This window comes from Vicugna pacos, chromosome 6 (assembly GCF_048564905.1).
Source record: "Vicugna pacos chromosome 6, VicPac4, whole genome shotgun sequence".
NCBI classification, from domain to species: Eukaryota; Metazoa; Chordata; class Mammalia; order Artiodactyla; family Camelidae; genus Vicugna; species Vicugna pacos.
In genome coordinates, this window is record NC_132992.1 from 42,035,113 (window position 1) to 42,056,175 (window position 21,063).

At 35.8% G+C, this 21,063-nt stretch overlaps 1 protein-coding gene and 1 long non-coding RNA gene across 5 annotated transcripts in view; one reads left to right on the top strand and one right to left on the bottom strand.

The window, feature by feature from the left end:
- PRORP (protein only RNase P catalytic subunit) overlaps window positions 1-21,063 on the top strand; it is a 109,680-nt gene that overhangs the window by 50,659 nt on the left and 37,958 nt on the right. The window lies entirely within an intron of this gene.
- LOC140697116 (uncharacterized) lies at window positions 17,062-18,076 on the bottom strand. Its single transcript, XR_012073938.1, has 2 exons — window positions 17,866-18,076; window positions 17,062-17,303 (listed from the first exon to the last, which is right to left on the bottom strand). It is a non-coding gene; the product is annotated as an uncharacterized lncRNA (long non-coding RNA).

Here is a 21,063-nt window from a genome sequence, read left to right on the forward strand (position 1 = left end):
ATAACATCATTTAATTTAATCAGTGGAGCATTTTCCTCAGTCTTGTCTGAACCATAAATGCCTAGAAATTGCTTGTGTATATAAAGTTATAGAATTAATCTTAATTGAAGCTTTCCAATTATAATAGATCAGCCTCTCCAGAAAAAGATCCACATATGATATGAGTGGCAGGAAAACCTCTTGAAAAATTTCTCATCTGTTTAGGAAAGAGGTAATAGATAGGCAGGCTTACTGGGTTTAGGCTTGGAAGATAAGTGGAAGCAGCAGTTCCTCTTCAAATGAACCAAAATAATCCTGCAAAGTATACATAAAGTGTTTTATCAATATCAGTCTTTTACCAAAATAAGAACTTGAAAGTAAAAATCGCAAAGCTGTGTTGTGAAGATATTATAAGTATACTGAATTTAATTACTTTCCACTATTTTGTTTTATCAATTCCATTTCAATATCTATTAACTGGTTTTCACTCTGACAAGTCATCAGATAGAAAAAAAATGACACATAGACATTTGGTTCCTTACTCTTTGATTTCTTTTTTTTTTTCAAATACATTAGAATTTTATCTTGTTATAAGTGTTATATTTTAATTCTTAGATGAGATGCATGTAGGTCATTTCACAATGTCTATTCAGTCTGTACAAAGGCATTTTGGCTGTCCATGAAATCAGCAACATTCCCTTTCTTTTTCCTTCCCTCCATACCTGAATAAATTTTTCTCCATTCATAAATATGAGATTTTTTTTGTAACTTGGAGAGGGGAGAGAAAATTCCCTTACTCTTTGATTTCTAATTAAGTCCTAGCTTAAATGAGTCACTTTCTGCAAGGATGTCAGGCTGTAGGTATTAGTCAGGTCCTTCCCCATCCCTATTTTTTGAAAATGAAGAAGTCAGTTACACAGCCTATGGGAAGCTTAAGCTTATTGGGTGATAAAAAGTAAGAACAAGTTACAGAAAATAGAAAAAAAAAAGTTGGCTGTAAATTCATTCAACTCAGAAGTATAGCACTATCTTGTATCTCATTTAAACAGTATTCTTTTTATCGGTATTATATTATTTGTATTAATTCAGAAAGAATTGATATGACATTTATTCTCTCCATCCAAGAAAATACTATATTCCCCCCCCTTTTTTAAAGATTTTTTTTACTGTTTTTTTAAAGGAGATTTTTATTTTAGAATAGTTTTAGATTTACAGAAAAGCTGCAAAGATAGTACAGGGAGTTCCCATATGCCCTATACCTAGTTTTTGCCATCATTCACATTTTCCATTAGTGTGGTACATTTGTCACAGTTAGTGAACCAATACAGATACATTGTCATTACCCGAAGCTTATACTTTGTTCAATTCCCTTAGTTTTCACTTGTTCTTTTTCTGTTATAGGATTCCTTCCAAGGTACCACATCACATTTAGCTGTCATGTCTCACTAGACTCCTCTTGACTGGGACAGTTTCTCCGTCTTTCCTTGATTTTGATGCCCTTGACAGTTTTGAGGAGTACTGGTCAGGTATTATGTAGAATGCCCCTCCACTGGGATTTACATGATGTTTTTCTCGTGATTAGACTGGAGTTAAGGCTTTGGGGGAGAATGTCCCCAGAGGTAAAATGCCATTCCTACAACATTGTGGTAAAAGTACACACCATTAACATGGCTTAATCGCTGATGTTAACTTTGATCAGCTGGCCAGGGAAGTGTTTGTCAAGTTTCTACACTGTGAAGTTACTCCTTTTTCTCCCTTTTCATACTGTGATCTTTGGAAGGAAGTCAGTGTGCAGACCACACTTAAAGAGGGCGCAGTTATGCTCCAGCTCCTTGGGGGAGAAGTATTTACCCAAATTATTTGGAGTTCTTCTGCTCAGGAAATGTGTGCTTTCTCTGTCATTTATTTATTTATTTAATCACTTATTTATAGTAGTATGAACTCATGGAAATTTGCTTTATACTTTGGGTTATAATCTAATATTACCTTATTTTGTTGTTCACATTATTTTAGCTTTGGCAGTTGTGGGCTTTTTGTTGGCTTCCATGTTCCTTTCCTTTTTCCTTTTTCCACATCTCCCCATAATTGTGTGTTTTTTTGAGCACTTCCTTTTGGCACTACAAAATTCTTTATTGGTACAACGTTCTTTTTTAAAAGCTAAAAAACACAGATAATTAGGTAGACTGCTTTAATTTTCTTTGAAGGAAAAAAAGCTACCCCCTTTTTTGATTATTGTAGGATAATAAAAAGGAAAGGTTAGCATTTTCTCTACTTTTACTCCTTTTTTTAAAAATCAAGTAATACTTGTTTCTGCCACTTGGTGTAACTGTTTTGCTGGTCACCTTTGATTTTTTGGGGGGGAGTTTAATCTTTTTTGTGGTTTGCTTGTGTTGGAGGATTAGCATGTATTTTTGGTTGTTCTTTTTCCTTTTCTGTCTCTTTAGTAGTGGAGTAGGAAGGGTGTGGGTCAAAGGAGAAACTGAAATAGTACTCTAAACTTATTCAGAGCAGCTCTCCTGTTTCTGTGTCTCAAGTAATCAAAAAGTGGTTCCTACCCAACTAATTACCAAACCGGTTAGTGGTAGTTACCCAGCTGGTTACCTCCAAAGAGAACAGTTATGTAGAATTCTGGTTTTCTGTATTATATATTTGTGTAGTGTTAGAACTTTTTAAAGTAATGAACTTATATTTCTTTCACAATCTGGAAAATAATAGAAGTTTATTTTTAGAGCCAGTGGAAATGCAAAGAAAAGAACTTACTCTTTCTGTGGTTTGAACTGCTTTAGAACTTAAAAACTTTTTTCCACACTTGATATACTCGACCTTTTTGGTTATTTTACACCAGTTTTGCTTAGCTCTACCTGTGTTTTTCACAAGTTTAGCTGTACTAGTGAAACTGCATGTCTGCCCAGTTATTTTATGTAACTGCAAGATTATATTTAGCATTTAATGATTACTTGGGATTCTCTGATGATTGTTTTAGGTGTATAAGACTTCACTTTAGCAAGGTTATAAATACAATATAGGTAGAGATCACTCACTTTTTATGTATTTCTCATAAAAACCATACAGTTATTTTGGTGTATTGCTGTAGAAGGAAAAGGTGGAACTCTTTCCCACTATCTCTTTGTTCTGCTGCTTTTTCATGCTGTCCTCAGACTTGAGTTCTTTCTTGCTTGATATCCATTGGGTTTTCTATCCTGTGCCTGCTGAGCTTTACACTCTCAGATTACTTACCTTTAGTGTCCTTTCTCTCTCCTTTAAGCCACCAACATGGACCTGACAACTCAAGGAAACCCCTCTTGAGATTTTCATGGGATATGGCGTGGTGTCAAAATGAAATGTCCCTGTGGCCACTAACCTTTATATTTTCCAGCACCAGTAGGGACCAGATCCACTCTCTATATTGCCCCACTGCCACTCCCTTCCCTGCCCCCAAATCTAAAAGTTTAAGCTCTTACCACCTCATTTAGAAATGAGGATATTCTAAGATTTAATAGCAGAAAGAATAAGTGAAACACTGCTAGAGCTTTCTTTACATTTATTTGTGCCACTTTAGAAACCATAAAATATGTCCTTTTGTCCTCACCATGCTTTCTTATTTTTATTTCAGTACAATACACACAAAACAAGCATTTGTTTTATATAACTCAAGACCAAAAAGAGTTTGTTTTACTGTAACATTTTGTTTGATGAGATTTAAATACAGCATAGCCACTTTTTAATAAAATTAATATCTTCTACAAATCAACAAAAATGAGCTTATCTATGCCTAAATTCAGTTCAACAATGTTAAGTGACTGTTGTGTGGTTCTGGAAATGGCCATGTGGCCTTTGCCCTCAAGAAGCTTACATCCTAGAAGAAGTGATACATATATATATAAGTGAGAGCGGAAATATATTAACACTATAAATAAAGTGTATTTGACACAACATTGTAAAATGACTATAACTCAATAAAAAAAGTGTTAAAAAATAAATAAGGTGTAGATAAGAAGACTAAGGAAAGGCTTCGTGAACAAGGTGAGATTTGAGATGAATCTTAATCAGGCAGAGTTAATAGGGAGGATATTCTAAGCAGAGGCAGTGATTTCAGCCATGAGTATGTGAAGGCAGAAAATAAAGGCATACCTGAAAAATACTGAGTAGGCCACTAACAGCTGGAGCATAGCTTACTTGGTTAAAATATTAGTTGCTAGTAGTACTTGTTTGGTAGGGTTGGTTATGGCTATGGTTTGGAGTACCTTAAATACCGTGTTGAAGAGTAAGAATTTTCTTTCAGTCATTCAGCAGCTAGGTTGAGGATGCTATGGTAAATAAAAACAGACATGATCATTGCCCCCATGGAGTTTATAGCCTGGTATTAGTAAATTAATCATAGAAATACATACAGAATTGCAGTTATAAGTGGTATCAAACAGACAACAAAAAAGGAACATGGTGCTGTGAAGGTATTTAAGAAAAAAAAAAACTTGACCTAGACAAGGAGATCAGGGAAAGTTTCCTCGAAGAAATGGCAAGTGAGCTGAGATCAGAGGGATGAGTAGGGGTTAACTAAGTAAAGAACGATAACAAAGAAGGATGGAGAAAGTATTTTATGTAGAGAGAACAGCATGTGCAAAGGCCCTGTGCAGGTTGAGAAGGAGAGGTACATGGCAAGTGTGAGGGATTGAAAGAAGGTCAGGATGGTAGCAAAAGAAAGGGGCTGGACCTTCTAGACTTCACTCTTTATCCTTAGAGTGATAGGAAGCAGGGAATTGACATAATCAGGTTTTCACTTTTGAAAGTATAATTCTGGTTGTAGTGTGAAGAGTGGATCTGAGATTTCCAGTTCTATAAATTCACACTTTGATGTACCACCTCTGCACCAAACACATATCAATGATAGATGAAATATAGAAACAGAAAATCAAAAAGATACTGCTAAGCCCCCAAACAAAACAAAACATTAAAAATATAAGATCTTGAGTAGAGCTGAAACCACAGGCTTGTTTAGTTGAGTCCTAGTGCAGGCATAGAGGCAGGGAATTCAACTCCTTTGGGGTAGTAAATAAAAGCACTCTATATGAGGCGGGGGCAAAGCCAGATATATTGCTCAAAACTGGGGCAAGAGCAAGGCTTCTCAAAGTGGCAAAGGAGGCTGGGGTAAGGAAATAGACCTTTTAACTACCATTTGAAGTTATGGCCTGTAGCTGCAAGCTCCAGAAGTGAAGTCAAGAAATAATCTAGCAATGGCTGGATCTGTAATATTCCCAGGCTCAACGTAGGACTCGGGAACTAAAGAGGCCAATACTCCCAAAACTTTAAGGCAAGGATAGGATCAGCATAGAAGAATTTAAGAAGAGACAAAATATTGAAGAGAAGAAAGAATAAACAAAAACTGTAACTTAAAATGCAAATGACGTGGCAAACCAAAACTCTAAAATGTGAAGAAATTTAATGCTAAGAAAAACAACCACTACCACCAGCAACAAAAACAACCAACAAACTCAACAATTAAGACATAAATTTACACTCATGGTTAGCAGTAGGGAGAGGGAAGCGGGGAGGGGCAATATAGTGGTAGAGGGGAGACAAAGGTTATTATGGGATTATATGAAATCATCTATGTGAAATATTTGAAAATTGTAAAGAACTATAGAATTTAAAGACTCTTTAATTCAATAACTTTTTAACTTTTAAAAAGGTAAATTTACAGATGAAATTGTCAGTTTCATTTATTTTAAAGTAGGTATATTTAGTATGTTCAGATCCAAATAAACATATACCATTTTAAGGTGAGCAAGAAAATGTGAAACAAAACAGGCAGAAATGAAACAGGAACAGATGGATATTTGAAAAGAATCAGAAATCTTGAATGAAAAATAGTCATTGAAATAATGAATTCAATAGACATGATAAACTGTAGACTGGCTATAATGAAAGAATTTGTGAATTGAAAGTTGATACTGAGAAATTCACCTAGAATGAAGCACAGAAAGAGATTTAGAGAGGGAGAGACTAGGAAGTGGATGAATCTTCGAATATTTAGAACATAAAATTGAATCTGGTAATGAGCCACATGGGGATGTATGAATTAAAGAAAATAGCCAAGAGCAACACCAAGGCGTTGTCTTGTTTAACTAGATGGATGCCATTTACTGAGAAAGTCTGGAAGAAATTTGGAGGGAAAATCATGAGTCTCACTTTGGGTGTGTTGAGTTTGATGCCTTTGGGGTATCCAAAAGGAGATACCTAGCAGTTGGGAATATAGGCCTGGAGTTCAATGAGAAGTCAGTGCAGAAGACAGAAGTTTTAACTCACATACCTCTAGTTGATCATTGAAACTGTATGGAATGAGAAAGGAGAAATTTTCAGACCAAGCTTTAAGGAACTCTAATACTTTGCCTAGAAGTGTCTAAGTTTCAAAGGAGTTGGAGGAATGGCTGCAGAGGCTGGAGGTAAATTAGAAGAGTGTGTTATTATGGCAGTGCAGAAAGTGTTTCAGCAGGGAGGCAGAGGTTAATATTGTCAAATGTTGTAGAACTATCATGATGAGGACTACGGATCAGATACCTGGAAGAGAAATGGAGGAGAAAAGGAGTGAATGATAGTGGAGAGTATCTGAGAAGGTAGAAGGCAGTAGGGTCCAAAGCATGGATGGAGGAATTAGCCGCAACAAGAGGTCTGAGGGAAGGAGAATACAATGGCTGTAGATATTTTCCAAGAGAGCGTATATTACTTGACTATGGAACTTTTTTCACAGAGCATTTTGAAGGATGCATTAGTTCTTCAAGATGCTCTTGGGGAAATGCTGACTTAAAGCATCACTGTCTTCTGAACTAAGTCATCAGTTACTGTTTACTTGTTACACAAGAATCTGTCACAGATATTCAAGATTAATTGTTTCTTTTTAAAGTGCTTTATCCTGAATTCCTTTTAGAATAAATTGAAAGTAATTTTAAATAGTGAAGTGCTCTTTCTTAAGACAAGGGTACAAGAGCACAGAAATTATATGTTAATGTAGACTTAAACCTTAATTCAGTTTTGCTTGATCTTGCCATTAATAACATCCAGATTTTAGTATAAGGATGTTCTTTTGATAGAACTGATCATTTTGTTATTGTGTTGAAAAAAAAAACTGCTTTGAAAATCAAGTGAGAACATCCTAAAGTTTTTTCATTGAATTGGTTCATTAAATTCCAAACCACTAAATCTTAAGCTTTGTATTTCAAAAATAGTATGTTATCTCCTTTAATCTGGCGACCACAAAAAACTTCCTGCAGAGAAGCAGCTTATATTTTTATATTCTGCTTACTTACCTTTCTCCTTTTTAATTTTTTTCCCTTTCACTTTAAACCTTTGTTAAAGGTGATACTCATGCCACACGATCATGTTACTGAAAAGTAATGTTGGGAGATATGTGAAAGAAATGAGAAAAATGTTTTTTCTGATGAAAAAGAAATGGGTCAATGAGACCACAAGATCTAATGTTGAATTCTGTGTGCTCAAGTTGAAGGCATTCATCAAGACTCCTGCCTCCTTAGTCACGTCATTACCTCTTCAGAAGAATACTGTTTTTTCTTTTCTTTAAATAAATCATATTGTAATCACTTTACAATTTCAGTATATTTTTGAGAGTTAATCACTGTGGAATAGTGATGCCAAATTGATTTAGTCTGTCTCCACTGACCCCAACTACTCTACTCAGAATGCCCTAAACATTTTATTCATCAAATATTTCTTGAGGGCCTCCTTGTTTTAAGGCCCTGTGCAGAGTGTATCAGAAATACGAAGGTAAAAGAGGCATAGTCTCTTCCCTCAAGGATTTCATAATCTCTTAGGGGAAATAAGAGAAAAAAGGTAAATGTCTTCAGTAGAAAACAGAATAAAACCAGTCTTAATTGTACCAGTAACTGTGCACAGGAACTGCAAGTAACGTTTCTTAGATTTCTTAGATTTTCCTAATTGTTTAAACTAGTCTTTCTGTCTAGTTGCTCAGAAATATTAGACATTTCTGGTATTTCCAGTTAATTTATTCAGAATGGCACTAGAATCTTTTGTTTTTCTTAGTTTTAGCTAGCACTTAGTAAGAATTTCACACTTGCCAGGAACTATTCTGAATACCTTACATACATTATGTCATTTAATCCTCACAGTAGTTTTATAAGGTATTATTTTCATTTTACAGGTGCAGAAACTGAGAGAAGTCAAGAAACTTGCCCATGATAAATTTATAGCTAGTGAATGACAGATTTGAGATTCAAACCTTAACTTTCTAGTGCCAGACTTGGCTTAAGTGACTCTTTATTAGTATTATTATTATTATTTTAAATTGAAGTATCCCTGAGTTACTATGTTGTGTTAGTTTCTGGTGTACAGTATAGTGATTCAGTTATACACATATATACATATTCTTTTTCATCGTAGGTTATTATAAGAGATTGAATGTAGTTCCCTGTGCTGTGTATACAATAGGTCCTTGTTGTATATATATTTTATATAAAATGGTGTGTATCTGCTAATCCCAAACTCCTAATTTATCCCTCTCCCCTTCCCCTTTGGTAACCATAAGTTTGTTTTCTATGAAATGAGTATTATATTCTTTCTCTATACCTTGCCAATTTTCTATGCATCTGCTCTATTCGGAGAAAAGTAGCTTTAGAAGTGGAAGGAAAGCCATCAGCGGTATCTGTTGGTTTGTTTTAATGAGGTATTGACATGACCTTAAAATAGAAAATATTCATTCTGCCAAAGAGTTCGGTCTTATTATCACCATGGTCTCGTGCTCTTGTACTGGCTTCTTTAGTGAGGCTTATTTCTTCTCGCCCTTCATGGCTTAGCTTGGGAATCCTCCCTAGGAAGTCTTCCCTGACCCCCGCCCACCCCCACCCCCAGTCCTCTCCCATCTGGGGACTTGGCGTCTTCCGTGTGTTCTCCGGGCAGTCTGCTCTCATTCCTTTCACAGCACCGGTCATATGATTGCAATTATCCAAGTTTCTTAATAGCAGGGACTGTTCTTCATCTTAGAAATCTCACCATCCAGCACAGTGACTGGTCTATGGTAGGTGTTCAAGAACTGTTGAATGACTGTTTGACTGAAGGTGTATTTTAGACTTGTGGAATGTTTGCTGCTCTCTGTAGTCTGATTAATTGCCCTGGAAACTACCTCACATAGCTATGATAGTGGTGCTTATGATGGACAGTGCACCTTTTGGTCCTCCAGTATTTTTTTGGTGAGGAAAAAGTGTTAGCCTTGAGGTCATCACATGGGAGAGGGGTGAGGGAATGCTGCTGGCGAACACCCTCAGCAGGGCGGAGGACACTGCTGTTTGGCTTCCCCCCCCCTCCAGTGAGAAGGCGGCGAGCTTTACAGTCAGGGTTAAGACAGTGGGAAACATGAAACCTGAGCCTGTCAGGAGCTCACTGTTGACTGGTTGGGACCTCTGATGCAGGTACTGGCCAGGTCTCCAGTAAGGTAAGGCACATTTGTATAACTTCATAGCCCAACCAGTCAGCTTCAAGTTTAAAACCTTTGTAACTCTTAAGTGTTTACCCCTAACCTGAAATCCATCTCTTCTTCATCATAAGTGAATAGATCAGCCATGCCATCATATATCAGTTATATCAGATGGGAGGAAAACCGCTCCCCACCCCCATCAATGTTTATTGACTGGATGACGGAAAGTAAGACAGTGAGCTTCTCTGGGCCTCAGTCCTCTCCTTTCAAAAGTGGGAGCCTTAAGTTTTTATGTTCCTCAGGCCATGGAACTAAACTGGATTGTTTGTCAGGGTCCATTCTGTTTCTATTTTAAGATGCATAATTTAGAAGATTTTTCCCCTGTAGAGATGGAAAGTTAAATTCTGTGTCTCAGAATTGTTCTTAAGGATATGTGAAAGCAGCCTGTACTTTTTCAACTTAATCAGGTACACCAACTGGATTTTTGTGGTTGCAGGAAGCAGAATTAATCCCATATGGTTGCCAGGCCCCAGGATGGTCCCCAATCATCTTTGCCTCCAGATACTCTCAGTCTTGTAGAGACCCTTCCCACAGTGAATCAAGAATACGACGTGAAGACAATGTGCAACTTCTGAGGCTAGGTCATAAGAAAGCATCTCAGGTTCCTTCTGAGTCTGCCTTTGCCACTTGTTTGTCATTTAGCAATGTTGAAATTCTAACACGAATTTACTGCATTCAGTATGTTGATTTTTAACCCCTAAAGTTTCCTGATGAGTGTCACATGGAGGCCTCTCTTTTTTAATTTCTTTTCTCAAGGTGATTATGTTTCTTTCATTTTTTTCCTTAGGGGTGAGGTCCTAATATGCTAAACAAGTGTGTACTGTCAGGCCATTTACCTAAGGACACCCAGAGCCTTTGGGGCATGTTATATCAATCAATACATGAGATAAAGGCTGAGATGTTTTTGCCCAGTTTCTTTAACTCTCTACTCTCAAAAGAAAGTTCTCGAACATAAAAGACCTTATAAATCCTACTTTAATAAAAGCTTTACTTCCTAAAGGCAGAAATCAAAATTTTAAAGTTAACAACTATAGTCATCAGAAAAAAGTATCTCCTCCAGTATTACTATGAATACATTAATAGTTCATTGTTCTGTTCTCCACCTACGAAGATACACAAAGTATACAACATTTTACCGGTGAGAGTATCTGTAACAGGCCTCCTAACCCCTCAGCTCTGTCCTTATTCTATTCCATGCTGCTGCAACCTTTCTGTTAGCTTCCTTTTTCCAACATTTTATTATGAAAAATTTAAAAAACACAGCAAAGTTTAAAGAATTTTACGGTGAACATCTGTACACTCATCTCCTTGATTCTACATTAACATTAACTACGTTAATATGATTAACATTTTACTATACTTTCTTCATTAGGTATCTAGATTTCAACATTTTATTATGAAAAATTTAAAAAACACAGGAAAGTTTAAAGAATTTTGCTGTGAACATCTATTCACTCATCTGGATTCTACATTAAGATGTAACATTTTACTGTACTTTCTTCATTAGGTATCTAGGTTTCTGTCTGTCTCTTCATTCATAAATTCATGTGATTTCTCATGCATTTCAAAGTAGATTGCAGATACTATATTTATACCTATTCTCTTCTAATCAGTATTTTTACTTCTACCAAAAGTTACTGAACTTGAGTGAGTAGGCATGACCGCTTCTTCTGACTGACTCATTCAGGACTCTACCCATATCTCAGGCCTTATTACAGTGCTGTCAGTCTATATGCCATGGTTTTCACAGAGTAGACCAGGGACATTCTAGAGTGACATTCTAGTTCAGCACTGTCCGATGGAAATATGTTACCTTAAATCTCCTAGTAACTACATTTAAAAAGTCAAAAGTTCACCTGTTTGGTGAAATAACTTTAAATAGTTATTTAACTCAAGACATCCAATATGTTATCATTTCAACATATAATTAATATTTTAATAATTATTAATGAAATATGTTATATTCTCTTTCAGTAGTAATTTTCGTAGAAATCCAGTACATCTCAATTCTAATTAGTTCTATTTCAAGTGCTCATTAGTAAAAAGGAGCTACCATATTCGACAGTGCAGCTCTAGACCTTCACCCTTAAGGAGTGTATTCCTCCTCAGAAATTTCCAATGTCTGAATATACTGACTTAGCAGTCAGATTTCCCATGAATGCAAAAGAAGTAGTGGTATTCATCACCACAAGCCCTAATTAGACCCTTTCGTGTTGAGGTCATTTTGATTCTTCATTCTCTTTTCAGAAACTTCTTAGGGGTTTTTTTATTCCTCTCTTTTAATCATTTCTCATCTACACTCAGAGTTGAATTACATTCCCTATAGAAATAGTGAGTGTATTTTGTTACTTTTCTGCTGCCTTCCATGTAGTTTCATACTCCACCAGTTTATCTTTTCCCATTTTTGCTAGAGCGCTCTTTCTAAAACAGATAAAATCTTTAAATTTCAGTTATAAAAATAAAAATACATGTTAGTGTTAAAACATTAATGAGCACAGTTATAAAAATTAAAAATTAGTTCATGGTGAAACTGTTCTGTATCCTGATTGTGGTGCTGATTAAAACTCACACAACTGTATGCGTGCGTGCACACACATACACAAATGAAAGAAAAGACGTCAGTTAGGTGTTATGAAGTGAAGTTTTTACTGACTAGAAAAAAGACCTTTGGCTGAATAACTAGACAAATGTTCCTTTTTATAAAGTGTAAGTTGAGTCTCCGTTGGTTATTTGTCAAAAGACATCTGTATCCTTCCTTTTTCCACTAACAAAATGTTTATTTAATTTGGGTCATGAAGATGCTTTGTCTCATTCTCTGCTTTCAATTGGTATATTTCGTTTAGAGAGTAGATGAGCAAAAGCCACAGGTCATATAAAATAATGTCTGATTTCAGATACATCTGGGTGGTTTTTATTTTTAACTTTTAGCCTATAGTTACGAGTCTTGATTAGCCCATAGAGAAGACGTAGATGGGCAAGTCAGCAGGAGTGGAAAGAACACCCAGTGTTCTGACAGTGGCAGAATTTTGCAAGAAGAGGCTCATGTTGATAAGTATTAATTATCTTGAAAATCAACACATGTGACTAGCTAGAAATATCAGAAATGTCACCCAATTTAGATATTGGATAAATAGATTAATTTAGATACCTGGAAGACTAAGATATGCCTACTGATAAAATAAAGTATTTACTGAGCTTCTGATAAAAAGACCAAAACAATTCACCTCTTCCAGTTTTCTTTAGCAAAGCAATTCACTGTAGGCTTTGTGCCCACATCTTATTGCATCTTCATGGGCAATGGTATATATATATATATATATATATATATATATATATATATATATATATATATATAGCATTGTCTCGGATGCCACAGTGGAACCGATGAACATTTTTTAGTGGGTGTATAACACTGGAAAGATTATTTTTAAAGTTTTTCTTAGATAATTGTTTTATTCATACTTTGCAATCACCTTGTTCATTTATTTTTGTTTGTTTGTTTACTAACAGTTTTCCACCTCCCAAGAATGTAAGTTCCATGAGAACAGGGACCTTGCCCCTTTGGTTCACTGGTATATTCCCAGCACTTAAAACCTTGCCTTGCAGATCATGGCTGCTCAGTAAATATTCACCAAAAGAATGATTATCTTTACAGATTCGTCAATAGACGAAAAACTGTCAGCTAGAAGTGCATCATACCTCTAGTGTGTCTGCTCAGTATTCTTAAAGGCTGTCAGTGCTGCTTATGATAAAGGCTATACATTATTCTTTACGTTATTCATCACTTGTCAAAATGTTCATTTGTTTCTTTTTGTCAATCATGTTTCAAATAAGAGGAAAACAGGCTGTTCTTTCAAAGAATGTTGTCTGTCAGGGGAGCAGGGAACTACTCAGACCTAGGAGTATGAAAATGATAAAAGCTAAAATGGCAGTACCTGTATTATTTTATATTTTTGGAAAAGAGTCATGTACTTTTCCTTTCCTTTTATGAATAGCCTTTCATTAGCCAGCCTGAATAATGAAATTGTAGGACTTAACTCCAGAATAATATCCCAGTACAGTAGGTCAGTTATATAGTAACAGATTTTCTCAGAAGCTCCAAACTGTATTCAGTCTATTCTCATTAAGATATTATTTTCTAGAATTAAGCAAGGTGATTTTTCTCTGTCATCTCCTGTTGCTGCTTTTTAGAAGAAGGAAGTATTAATAATAGACAAACGCAGAAGTTGTGAGGTTTTATAAATTCTTACTCTGATTCGTATCAAGCAGCAGGCAAGAATGGGTGTGTCTCTCCAAAATAATACTTTTCAATGGCTGGGTGCCTAGAGTGCCTATCGGGTATAGGCCTTCATATTTTCTAAAGATTGGAGGGGTATTATTTTTTATCTTTAAAATATTTATTGAATAAAGAATGGGAGGATCAGAAAAAAGCAGCTTTGGTTAGGATCTGATGTGGAGCTCTGTTCCCAACTCTGCTGCTCTGCCCTTTATGACTTTGGGTAGTCTCTTCTTTTTGAACCCCAATTTCCTTGTTTATAAAATGAGGAGACCAGGTTTAATGATCTTTAAAGACTCTCAGCTGTAAAAAGCTGATGATTCCAACAGGCTCCCCGTGAAGAACAAACAATGCATTTCTTCCAAAAGAGGGTGCTGTGGTATTTCTAAGGGCTTTAGCGTTTTCTTGAAAGGAACTGAACAGAGGTGGAATCTCAGGTTAATTTTTTGTCTTCAGACTCTCAACCTTTGAGAAATAGTATCTGATCCTTAGATTTATTTAGATCAGGTGATATAAACCAAACCTTGATGTTACTGATAAATTTAAAAGCTTTTTTTTATATATGTTGATTTTTTTAAATCTGGCAAATAAGAACGTTTCAAAGAAAAAATAAAAAACAATCTTTTTTTGGTTTCATTCAGTTTACTTTAAATCTAAATCTATATATTGAGAGAGAGGGAAGGAAAGTTTTGTTGTTATTTTTCTCTCATCTGGTGAAAATTTCTATAGAATTAAATGTGTTTTGGAAACTATGATTTACATCACCATTTTCCTATTATTCAGTATTTAGGTTGTTCCCATATTTTTAGCATTAAAAATTACATTGTGAAGAATAGTTTGTATGTAAATCTATCATATAATATGTTCAGATTTCCGAGTCAAAAGCTATAAACATTTTAATGTTCTTGATACATTGTCAAATATACCTTTCCTGAAATATACCTGTTCCGATCAAGTCATATCTGGAATCATGCAATATCTGACTTCTTGTTCTTTTTTTTTAAATTGAAGTATAATTGACATATAACACCATATTAGTTTTAGGTGTACAACATAATGATTTGACACTTGTATACATTGTGAAATGGTCACAATTGGCTTCTTTTAATTAGCACAATGTTTTCAAGGTTCATCCATGTTGTAGCATGTATCAGTACTAGATTTCTTTTTATCACTAAATAACATTCCATTGTATGGATAATACCACATTTTGTTTATCCATTCATCAATTTTATTGTTTCTACTTTTGGAGCATTATGAATAATGCCACTATGAACATGTATATAAATTTTTGTGTAGACATGTATTTTTGTTCCTCTTAGGTATATACCTAGAAATGAAATTGCTAATTCATATGGTAACTCTTGGTTTAACCATTTGAGGAACTGCCTGACTGTTGTCCAAAGTGGCCACACTATTTTACATTCCCACCAGCAGAATATAAGGGTTCTAATTTCTCCAGATCCTCACATACACTTGTTATTATCTGTCTTAGTTATCTTAGTGGGTGTAAAGGGTAACTCCCTGCAGTTTCGGTTTGCCTTGATGGGTAATGATGTCGATCATCTTTTAATATGCTTATTATCATTTACATTATCTTCTTTGAAGAAATGGCTATTCAGATCTTTTGCCCATTTTAAAATTGGGTTAATTTTATTCTTGAGTTGTAAGAGCTTTCAATATATTTTGGAAACTGCACTTTTATCAGATACATGATTTGCAAAATTTTTCTCCTGTACTATGGTTTTTACTTTCTTAATGATGTCCTTTGTAGCACAGAAGTTTTTAATGTTGCTCATGTCCCATTTATCTCATTTTTTCTTTTATTATATTTGCTTTTGTTTTCATAACTTAAGAAGCCATTGCCTAATCCAAGGTTGCAAAGATTTATGCCTTTTGTTTTCCAAGAGTTTTATAGTTGTAACTCTCACATTTAGATCTTTGATCTGAGTTAATTTTTGAATATGGTGTAAGGTACGGGTCTAACTTCATTCTTTAGCATATAGATATCCCTTTGTCTGGCAATAATTTGTTGAAAAGGCTATTCTTTCCCCAATTAAATTATCTTCGAACCTTGTTAAAAATCAATTGACCATAAATGTGAAGGTTTGTACTCCATTCTGTTTCGTTGATCTATGTGTTTATCCTTATGCAGGTACTACTATACAGTCTTAAATTGGAAAATGTGAGTCCTCCAGCTTTGTTTTTCTTTTTCAAGATTCTTTTGCCTATTCTGAGTCCCTTGAATTTCCATGTAACTTTTTAGGATCATCTTGTCAATTTCTACAAAGAAGCCAGCTGAGATTTTGATAAGGATTGCATTGAATCTAGGGGGTCTTGTTTTCATGTGCATTTTTAAAATAAATAATGAGGCTGCCATTTTTTATATGTTTGTTAAGAGTTTTGATTTCTTCTGTGAATTCATGTCATTTCTATAAGTTTCTATGTTTATGCTTTTTTCTGTTTGGCTTAGTATTTATTTTGTTTGTATGCATTCTTATAAAGTAAGTTTATTGACCCTTATTGCAGTTGTTGCAAATATTTTCCCAGCTTGCCTTTTAATGTTGTTTATGATCTTCAGCATAACAGAAGTTTTGAGTTTTTAAGTGGCCAAATCTATTTTTTTCTTTGCTTTTTTTGTTTAGAAAATCTTGCCTTTTCCTAAATTCATTCTTTTTAATAAAGCACATGAACCTCGGCCATCTTAGTCCAGAAAGCCAGGTTAGATAAAGCAATTTAGAGGTAAATGATTACATTTTAAACTCACTTATTCTTTTTTTTTAATTGAATGAAAGATTCTCTAAATTCTATAGTGCTTTACAGTTTTCACAAGTTTCACACACATAATTTCATACAATCCCATAATAACCCCCCTTTCCACTCCTACCACTACATTGTCCCTCCCCCCTTCCCTCTCCCCACTGGTAACCACTAGTTTGTTCTCTATATCTGTAACTCTGCATCTTTGTCATTTTATTCACTAGTTTGTTGTAGTTTCTAGATTCCACATGTAAGTGATATCATATAGTGTTTGTCTTTGTCTGACTTATTTCATTTAGTAAAATGCCCTCCAAGTTCATCCATGTTGCTGCACGTGGCAGAATTTCATTCTCTTTTATGGCTGAGTAGTATTCCATTGTGTATATATACTGCATTTCTTTACCCATTCATCTGTTGATGGGCATTTAGGTTGCTTCTGTACTTTGGCAATTGTAAACAATTCTGCTGTGAACATTGGTGTGCATGTATCTTTTCAGATTAGTGTTTTTACTTGTTTCAGATATATACCCAGGAGTGGAATTGCTGGTCACATGGTAGTTCTATTTTTAATTTTTTGAGAAATCTCCATGCTGTTTTCCGCAGTGGCTGCAACAATTTACATTCCCACCAACAGTATACAGGGATTCTCTTTCGTCCACATCCTCACCAATATTTGTTTTTTCTGTTCTTTTTGATGATGGCCATTCTGACAAGTGTGAGGTGATACCTCATTGCAATTTTGATTTGCATTTCCTTGATGGTTAGCAATGTTGAGCATCTTTCATGTACCTATTGTTAAAATATAAATGACAGAACTGTTACATTAGTACTAAAACAACAAATTTTTAAAATACTTTACAATACTTATATCACAGATATTCTTAGTCTATCTTAACTCCTTGTTTTTTTGTTTTGTTTCTGTTTTTGTTTTTTTATTCCCACAAACCTCACCAAAGTACTTACTGTAAGTTGCTATATTTACTTGGTGTTAAAAGTAGTCTGTGCACATGCATGTCACTGTGCCTTCAGTAGAACTGTGTAACTCCAACTTTGTTACATCCAGCCTCCTTCAGGAAAATACTCTTGATCCCCCATTTCTACTTTTAATTTTGAGACAGGCTTTCATTTGCTTTTCCTTTTGTATACTCTGTTCTTAATTCTTTCCACGTGTCAGAAACTGTAAAAAGAATGGTTCTTCATCTCTCTCTCTCCCTGCCCCTTCTCTTTTTTTGTCTCTGATTCTCTCTTTTTTCTCTCTTTCTCTCTTTCCTTCTGTGTCTCATTCTAATTGGCCGGCTTCAAGCTACAGGGTTTCTTCTTTTTCTCTGCTGAATTCTTCTCATCCACTTACCCTTTCATCTTCATTCTGACTCACTCTCGGAAGTATAACATGCCTGCTTCTACCTCAACCAGGAGTATTGAGACCAGATAGAATAGCCCATGGATTCTTAAGCTTGGCACTACTGACATTTTTAGGCCAGCTAATTCTTCATTGTGGGGTTATGTTGTTCATTGTAGGATCCCTGGCCTCCACCCAATTAGATACTTTCCCTTCCTCAGTTGTGAAAACCAAATATGTCTCTAGACGTTGCCAGTTGTCATGGGAGCAAAGTCATCCCTTAGTTAAGAATCCTGGAATTGACAAAGACAAACCAGCTGCTCTAGTTCCAGAATGTGAATTCCTATCCCAACCCTGTTTTTTCCACTACCTTCTCTTCTCTACTCCCCAGACTAAAAACAAATAAAATTCTTCCTTTCTAGATCAATAGCTTGATGCATCCCTTTTATCACCCATGGCGTACACTTGGGCATTGTGTGCTCCACCCGTGAGCCATCATTTATTAACTGAGTGACCCCACACCTCTCTGATTACTTCATCCATAGAAGGAGGATAAATACCCACCCGCTGGATTTTAGTGAGAATTAAATAAAAATGCATGTTAATTGTGGGTTGCCTGCATTGTAAATGCTCAGTTAATACTGGATGTTACCATCATCGCTACTCCATCGCTCACCTCTTCTATTGAGCTGACTCTGAGATACCGCGTAGGGATAGCTCAAAAAATTGTCCCTGATTCCATCACTTTACTCTTATTTCAAGCTAAAAGTAGTTCCTCCCTCCTTGCAATTCCCATAATATTCTGTCTCTGCCTTTCTTGTAGCACTTGGCCCTCCTTACCTTATGTTATCATTGTTTATGTATGTGTTTTTGGTTCGCCACTTTTCACTCTGCTCCTTACAGTTCTCAGTGTGTTTTTCACCTTTGTAGTCCAACACATTCACACGTAGTACACTTGTATTAAATATTTTGAACAACTGAATGAATGTAGAAACTAGTGAAGAAGCACAAAGTAGTTTATTAACACCAACAGAATGATAACTTGGGAGACAGGGTGACAAACAGCTTAAGAGCACAGAACAGAGGTATTTGGGCTTGGATCTACCACTTATATCTGTGTGCAACCCAACTCCTTCACACACTAGGCTGTTTAATAAAATGATTTGTGACCAGCAAATAAAACTTTAATGGAAGGAGAAAAAGATTCCTTTTTATTTCAAGTGCTTTGTCTTATAAAAATAATTTGCTGGTGTAGGGATAGTTCAAGTGGTAGAGCGTGTGCTTAGCATGTATGAAGTCCTGGGTTCAGTCCCCAGCACCTCCATTAAATAATTAAATAAATAGACCTACCCCCACACACAAAAAAACCCTAAAAAATAAAGTAAAATAATTCAAAGATGTAAAGAACAGTACTTGGTGCCATACAGTCAAGGTGTATTCTTTTGTTTTAGTTGTACTATACCCCTTTTTAATTAACAACCAGAAAAAGAAAAGGTGTGAGATTGAAACATCATTATTTTGGAGTATTTGCATTTTCTTTAAAAGCGTATAAGGTATCCCCAGATTTTTCTAAGCCCATGCTGTAAATTAATAGCAAGTTAATAGTAGAGTGAGGTGGGCCTGTGGAGGCTTTTTTCTACAAAGGGATATAAAACATTTATGAAAGCTAGTAACCTTCGTTTGACAGTGTTTAGACACTGGAGTCTTGAAAAATGTTTTGTGGCCACTGAGAAGAGCATACTTTGGCTCATAACATACCTGCATAATTTGGATTAGCTACCGTTCCCTAAGTGACCATGACTTTTGGATGGAGTCCACATCTAATGGCACCCTGCATGTTAGACACAGCTTCATGTGTTTGTTAGAGAGGCTGGTACTGTGAACTTTATAAGGTCACCGGTTAATTTATTGGTGAATTTCTGTATGCCTACTCGTGTGTATCAGAATATGTCTCCTCTTCTCTGTTGCCTAGAGAGTAGAGGTATCAGTTTCTGGAAATAGTTTCTGGAAACATTGCAGAAAAACTTTCCTAAGTGGTAGCTTTCCACATGGACTCTGTTACTTTTTATTTTTCCACTAGGCAGGAAATGACTAGAAACAAAGATTCTTAGATTGAGAAGACTTACAAGTCTATTGGTCCAAACTCCCCCGGCCTCCATCTTTACACGGCTGCCTTCTCTGTGTCTCCTGGCTTCTCTCTTTCTGTCTCTTACAAGGTCATTTGCGGTAGGACTCACCTGGCTAATCCAGGATGTTCTCATCTCAGAGATCTATAACTTGATTACAGCTGAAAAGATTATTTTCCCAAATAAGGTTTCATTCACAGATTTCAGTTGTGGGGACATGGTTATGTCTTTTTGAGGCTCACTGTTCAACACTACACCCTCAGTCCCACTCCACTTTCTGCCAGGTTCGCTCTGTAGCATCCCAATGAGGAGCTGCAAGATTTGCTGTTATGGTACAGTCACCATTTCACATCTGCTCATTCTGTTTATGAACAGCTCTAAAGGCTAAAAATTGTCATACAGAGCCAGAACCCATCCCTAGAATAAGATTTAGCAATGGGTTCTAGGTCTCTCCTGCAAAGCTCTAGGAGACAAGAAAAACTGGTCCCATGATTCTCAGGTTGAAGGAGAATAACACATATACTGCTTCTTCACCGCTCTGATTCAGTGTGCTCAGAGGTACGAGATCCTCTCCAGCATATGTACTACCACCCTCCTCCTCCAAAAAAATCCCAAACTTAATGAAGAGTTTAATGCCGTCATGAGCCAGTTGTGATAGAAGTGTAATGAATCCCCTCCAGGAGAAGGGGAGTGGACAGAAGACTCTCTTAGCCTTCTTCCTCATGATAACCATTCAGATAGCTGAGGACAGGTACTTAGATTTCCTTGAGTCTGTTCTTTTCCACAATCAACACTTTAATTTTAGTTACTCCCCTATGACATGGTTTCCACACCACTCATTCAGCAAATATTTATTGAGGGCCTAATATGTGCCAGGCATCCTGTTAGGTATTAGCGTGATGCAGGGATGAATGGCCTGAAATCTGGGTCATCTAAGATTGTAGTCTGGGGGAGGACGTAAACAAATTGTAAAACACTGATAAGTATTTCGTGACAAGTATTTTGATAAGCTTAAGTACAGGTGCTTCAGGAGCACAAGAAGGAATATTTAAACCAGCAATGAAGAAGTAATATCTAAACTGAT